Source organism: Vicia villosa, unplaced genomic scaffold, assembly GCF_029867415.1.
Source record: "Vicia villosa cultivar HV-30 ecotype Madison, WI unplaced genomic scaffold, Vvil1.0 ctg.001098F_1_1, whole genome shotgun sequence".
NCBI classification, from domain to species: domain Eukaryota; kingdom Viridiplantae; phylum Streptophyta; class Magnoliopsida; order Fabales; family Fabaceae; genus Vicia; species Vicia villosa.
Window position 1 is genome coordinate 474,586 of NW_026705478.1, and position 6,918 is coordinate 481,503.

General features: G+C 38.8%; 1 long non-coding RNA gene across 1 annotated transcript; it reads right to left on the reverse strand.

The window, feature by feature from the left end:
• Positions 1 to 4,446: 4,446 nt before the first annotated feature.
• Positions 4,447 to 6,434, reverse strand: LOC131633230 (uncharacterized). The gene is made up of 3 exons (XR_009293271.1): positions 5,999 to 6,434; positions 5,265 to 5,914; positions 4,447 to 5,082 (listed from the first exon to the last, which is right to left on the reverse strand). It is a non-coding gene; the product is annotated as an uncharacterized LOC131633230 (long non-coding RNA).
• Positions 6,435 to 6,918: the final 484 nt, after the last annotated feature.

Sequence of the window (6,918 nt, forward strand, 5' to 3'; positions counted from 1 at the left end):
TAACCCTTCAAGGGTGGCAATCACTCGAATTGCCACACACATAGTATGGATTTCAAATGATTGAAAAATGAGATGGGTTGAATGCCCACCCTCATTCGCACTATATTATGCACGCAACATGCGGGAAAATAACCAAAACAAGACTAGTAACGACTAGACTCGACACACGGATGACAGTAACCACTGAACCTTCGAGGAGGTGATGATGCTTGCGAAGCATAAAAGTTACATGGGTCCCTCAGGCCAAAAGGCGGGGTGTACTCTTCAAGAGTGGCATTCATTCGAGTTGCCACACACCTAGTATGATACCCAAATGATTGAAAAATGAGATGGGTTGAATGCCCACCCTCATTCGCACTCTAATCTGCACGCAGCATACGGGAAAATAACCAAGGCAAACTTGCAAGAAGCAAGAAATATCCCTTATGCAAAAGGCAGTAAGGGGACTCACAAAAAGTGAACGCAAAGAGAGGACTGGTGACGGCCAGACTCTATTAGATGATGCCAGTAAACACTGGGCTTTGAAGGAAATATTGTTACTTATGGGACATAAGAACTACATGGTTCCCTCAGGCCAAGAGGCGGGGTGTAATTCTACAAGGGTGACAATAATTCGAATTGCCACACACAAAGTATGGGTTATCCAAATGATTGAGCTCAGCAAACGGGAAATAACCAAAGAGACAATGATCTTGACGAAGAATGACTCTGTAACCAATCCACAGCGGAGAGAGAAAGTGAGACTTCTTCTGGGGATATACTACTTAGTGCCTTTGAAGCACATACAAACTTGGCTTATGCATTAATGCATGTTTTAATTTTTCCATGGCGTAATGCTCCATATTCATGGAAATGCTACGCATTTTTGTAGATGTGAATGCAATGATTACTATATGAAGAGACAACGAGGGCCCTTTAGAGAATATTCCACTAACTTGTCGATTGAACTTCGTCTCTGACCTCGGGAAAGGTAAACACCAGGGAGAATCCCCTTAGTATTAAGAACTCTGTGGGGGTGCCAATAGACATTAGACTTTAACTTGCAGGATATACTTCTGATTGTTAACTTGAAGTGTAACTTCTGACTTCTCACCATGTGCCATAGCTCGGAGAATTTTTAGCTTGAGGAGATTCCCTCAATTTACCATGTATGGGATGAGTGGAACAACTCCGAGGAGAAATAAACTCCTATACTTGGGGAGAGAATGAATTCTCAGGAGAAATAAACTCCTATGCTCGGGGAGTGACTTTTCCAGGAGAAATAAACTCCTATGCTTGAGGAATGGAATCAACTCTCAGGAGAAATAAACTCCTATGCTTGGGGAGAGAGTAACTTGCTGGGGAAAAGCATTGTGATACTTCTCCACTCTATGATGGCCAACTACACTTTACAAGTGAATGACGGTTTCTTCAATACAAACCAAAGGAGTATGCCCCAGGCCGCTTGACTTGTGAAGATATCTGATTTATCGAAGACATTTGCCTCGAAAGGATCCTTACACCACCATTACTTGAGAAAATCTGCCACAGCATATTCATACATTTGAAATATTCTTTCTCTTGATCCACGGATCCTTGAAGAGATTTTTCGAATCTCGACGTAATTGCCCCAGATTGAGTGAGCTTGAGAGATTCCTCGACGTCACTACTTCAGATTGATTGAAATCAAGAGAGAGATTCCTCGACTTGATTGACCCAGATTGGTCGAATTTGAGATGTCAAACCTTGATTTACTTGCCCCAAATAGGCTGGACTCACGAGAGAGATTCCTCGTCATGACTGCCCCTGATTATGTACATCTTATCAGAACCCTCGAATTTTACTTCCCTTAAGATCAAACAAACTGTCGGAGCAACTTTATCATACTCAATGGAGTTTTCATATCTTTCTTCAAGATACTTAATCAAAATGCATCTACTCAACAGAGTATTCAAACTTCTCCCCTCAGGGTAGTCAATCAAAGAAGGTATCAACTGATTTGCTCAATGGATCATTCAACCTTTTCCCCTCAGGGTAGCCAATCAAGGACAATATCAAACTGATCAGGCTCAACGGAGTGTTCAGGCACTTGATTTGATAATCAAACAACGAGGGCATCAAACTGCACATGCTCAATGGAGTATTCAGGCAACTTGCTTTGATAATGAAACAACGAGGGCATCAAACTGCACATGCTCAATGGAGTATTCAGGCAACTTGCTTTGATAATGATCTCTTTTTACTCTACGGAGTTCTCAAGTCTTTTTTACTTTGACATGATCAAGATCTTCATGGATTCTCATCATAGAAACTTCCTTGATGTTTAAGCAAATGTTTTGTATGCAAAAGAATGTTAATTCTGAGAATGATAATTCTAATGAAAAGCTTATGCTAGTCTTGAAGTTTAAAACTTTTTATGCAATGAGGTGGCCACCTCTTGTGAATGAAATGCAAAACGGGCACATAATACCAACATAAATGTGTGTTACGCCTCATTGGGAGTCAGCTAAACACTATCTCTTTGGAGTGTGTCTTTGAAATAAACTCTACTTCAATTAGGACTTTTAAGGGTTGTAACTTGGCCAGGTTCACGGTTTTCAGAAACAAAGGATTTTTAAGGCTCAAAATTATTGGTGCCCACCCCCTTCGTGATGTTCTCCACTCCTAAGTCCAGTTAACTCAACATAAGTGTTCGTCCCTCACAAGGAATTTTGAAATGGTTGAGGAATCAATGAAGTTTTTAGGACATGACAGTCGCTCACCTTTTATTCTTTTGATTTATTGTCACACGACTTTGTTCTTGCTTTATTTTCACCATCATTTTTCTTTTTATTGCTATATTTTTCTTTCATCCTTTTTTCTTTTCATTTTTTTGCCATTCTTCTTTTTTTTTTTGAACAAGTCGTGTGACCTCGCATTGTCGTTGATTCGTTGGAAGTGATTGCGACTGCCTCATTCCATGATTGATGAAGGATTACCATTGTGGCATCGTCATCTTTTGTCCTCTTGGTAGGTGCAGGATAACCATCACGGTTTTGACTTTCCTCAACCTTTTGAAGGATAACCATTGTTTTATCCTTAGATGCATACCCTTTATGAGTTTGAACACTTGATAAAGTTAGATGAACACTACCCTGCCCCAGGGTTAAGATAAAGGTTTTTTTTATCAGAAAAGAAACTCCTCCTTCAAGGCTCAAAGGGGTTAACGAGGGTCTATCTCCCTTATACTTCCGGTGTTTGGGGATTTCAAACAATGCCTGTACATCATCAACAGGGTTTTATTCAAAAACACACAATTAGGATTTTGCATTTTTAATTTCATCATTCTCCCTCCGCCTTTTGCCTAAGCAAGATATTAGTAAAGTTGGTATCGTAATGCCAAAATATTTTATGAGTGAAAACGAATGAATTACTTCAAGACGAACATAAACAATGTATTATGATTTTCATTAAGAAATTAACAAATTTTACATGCTAGCAATGCTTAAACAAACAACAAAATGTTAGGAATGAGAATGCAATAGAGAACTAAATGAATGCTCTTGTTGAGGAGACTTGACTCCGTATGGGCTTATTGCTCTTGAATGCTTTCTGCAACTTTGATACCCCATTGAGACTTCAATATAAGCATAAACCTCTTTGGAATGAATGTTGTTGTTCTGAAATCAACGAGGATTTGAATTCCGCCTTTGAATGTCCTACCACCTTCAGTTGAATTGCTAGGTGCCCCAACATGGTAGCCACTTAGCATTATCATACGTTCCTTCCAAACTCTTTAGATTACTTTCCCGAAAAAGACTCCAACAAAGTCACATAAAAGTCGTGAGATTTTTTTGCCTTACTTTAGGGATTCGAGCAATGCAAATGATGCAATACTCAAGATAGACCATGTCTTGCTTATCCCTCAGTCGGGAGCCCCAAGCATAGTTGCTAGAGTAGTAATCGTCATCATAAATGGAAGAAGCTAGTATGATCATCAAACTCAGGAGAGCTATATGTGGTAAGGAATACCCACAACACAAATTTTAACCAACTAATATTTCTAACCTGCAGGGAAGTAATTGGGCACAAGGCATTAGAATTACATCAATTTATTTCTCATAATCTTTCTTTCTCTGTTGACGAGCAAAAGCCACTGAGAAGAAAATTCCGGGAAGAGATGACACATGATATGAAGCAACAGCCTGAGAATGAGAAATGTCTTCGTAGAATACTCTTGATTATCGCATGGAAAAAGATTCTGACTGAGTCACACAAGAATTTGTAGTGCATTAGGGATTCGAGCAATGCAAATGGTGCAATGCTCAAGATAAGAATACGTCTTGCTTATCCCTCGGTCGGGAGCCCCAAGCAACTTCCACATATGTACAAGAGATGATTATAACTTTTACTTGCGCGCCCAAACCATCCGAAGTGAGCATAAATGACCTATGCAGTTCTTGATATCAGGCACTAGTGTTGCACCCCAAAATTTGTCCTCTTTCTCTGTGCTATAAGTTATGAAAGACGTTTATTTCGTCTCTCAAAAATTGAGAAAATAATGAAGAGTTTTCGTTGTTTTTAAAGACAATTTCGGTGCAAAGGTTTCCTCTAATTGCTTGTTGTGCAAGTGAAGATATTATGGTGCAAAATATGGTTTGCGGGATCATTGTGATTAAAGTGTTATTATGAGTTCAAATACTTGTTGCTCGTAATGCAAGTCACTTATGGTTTGAACGTTAAGCGTGGAGTGTTCATTGAAAATTGAAGATTATTTTGGAATATTCACTCATGTTTGCTAAGGCGTTCAAGTAGTATCAAAGGTGTTAAGTTCATAATTTGTTAAGAGTTTGTTTAAACTTGGAAGGTTCTTTCATGTGTTTTAGCACACATGTTTCGAGATTCAAATTCATTCAAATTGTTTGCAAGATTCATAATCATTCAAAGGTCATTACAAATGTCCATTACAAAAATACCATAAAAGAAAAATAGAAAGACAATCTATATGCAAAATTCCAACCCTGCACCAAAGTCCCCACCTACAAAATAAACCAGCCTGCAGATAAACCGAACCGGTTCGAACAAGTCAATCAACAACAGTCCGAAATCATAAGAAAACCGAACCTGCACATAAAGGAAAAACGAACCGAAACAGAAGAAAAAAATCAAATCCAATGGCCAGCTCAGTTCTTATAGTGGAAGAAAATTCATATCAGGGGGAGAACTTGGACGAAAATAAGGATCCATAACAGTATGTCAAAAAATGATTCATAACAGAAAATAGGAGGAGAAGAGATGTAACACACTTAGAAATTGAGAACCAAATCGTAACAAACTCTTTCTCTTTCTGAATCTTCTCCTGAGTCTTCATTTTCTTCATCACGGCATCAACAATCTTCATCACCATCACGACTCCATAACCTTCAACACTTCAATTTCTCAAAGAGCTTCATCCCGAATCCTCTCATTTCTCCACCAAAGAAACTCAGAAGAAAACTTCAACCTCCCTGAACCTCTCTTCTTCAATCATACGCTACCATCACCCTGGCAATAGGCATAACAGAAAAAAAAGTCAGAACAGAAAATGGAGAGTAACGAAACCTCTAACCGAAAACGTAACAAACTTTTCTCCAAGACTTTCTTCAATCTCTAACAGATTCTTCATCATCATCTCCAATGTTAGTGAAGAGCCATCACCTCTAGTTGTCATCTCTACACCAAAATCGATTCACCAATCTGCAAAACAGAGAAGAGAAAAACGAAAGTAGCGGTTCATTTGTTCTTCAATCGACCTCTTCTTTATCAATCTCCGCGCACAACTTCGTTTCGGCAATCGTTTCGATCTTCAACTCTTCCCTTTCATCAACACGTGATCATTGTTTGATTCAACCAATTTCCACAACATCAACGCGGCAACAATCGGTAATCATTCAACATCATCATCAACACAACAACGCTACAATAACAACAAGAACATCAGGAATCGCACAATATCGCAACTCAGAGGAGAAGATTGAGAGGAAGAAGCAAAAGAACTCACCAGTTCATGAAGAGTATCCTCTCTGGTTTTCTTATCACTATCGTCATACTCAAAGAATCGCCGGATGGAGAGATGAGATCGAGGACAGAGAGATGTGAGAAGCATAGAGATCTAGAGTGAAATCGGAAGAGTTTGATTAGCATTTTGAGACGAGAGATTTGTGCAATGAGTGAACTGAGACGCCGCCGCCGTGAAGCATTCACCGGCGCGGTGAGTTGAATATGAGAGTGAGAGCAAGACCAAGAGATGAGGCTCTGAGAGAGACGATTTGATCGGAGAAATTGATGAGAGGAGATGAGGTTCTGGCCGCCGCCGCTGGTTCGTTGAGGACTGAGAGAGGGAGAGAGCTTTTTCAGATGCAATGGCCATAACACGTAACCCTATCTCTTTTCCTAATTCAAGTTTTTTTCATTAACGTGTTTCTAATGTGATTAATTGGATTTATTTGGTGTTAATTAGGATTAAGTGGACACAATTAGTTGATTAACATTGAAACTAAAAAATCTGAATAATGAATTGGACCAAAATTTGATTCTGATGCAATACTTTGGGCCAAAACGAATTGCTATCCTACATTACCATGAGCCCATGCACCCCTGCCTTGATTGCATAGTAAAACTCCCTTGGGCCAAATGCTATTGGGCCCTGCGCCTTGTGTTCTGTTTACACCACCATTCCAGTAATTCACCCCCCTGTGTACATATTTTCCACATTTAGATTTCATTGTTTTTTATAGTTTTGTTTCCTATTTCTTTTTAAGTGATAAAAACATAAAAGTCATATATTTTTTTTGTTAGTTTTAGCATTTATAAAAAGATACAAAAATATGTAATATGTTCTCTTGTTAGAATTTATTTGTTTGGTTACATAGTTTAGTTCTAATTCTTAGATGAAAACGTCATGAAAAATATTAGCCTTGT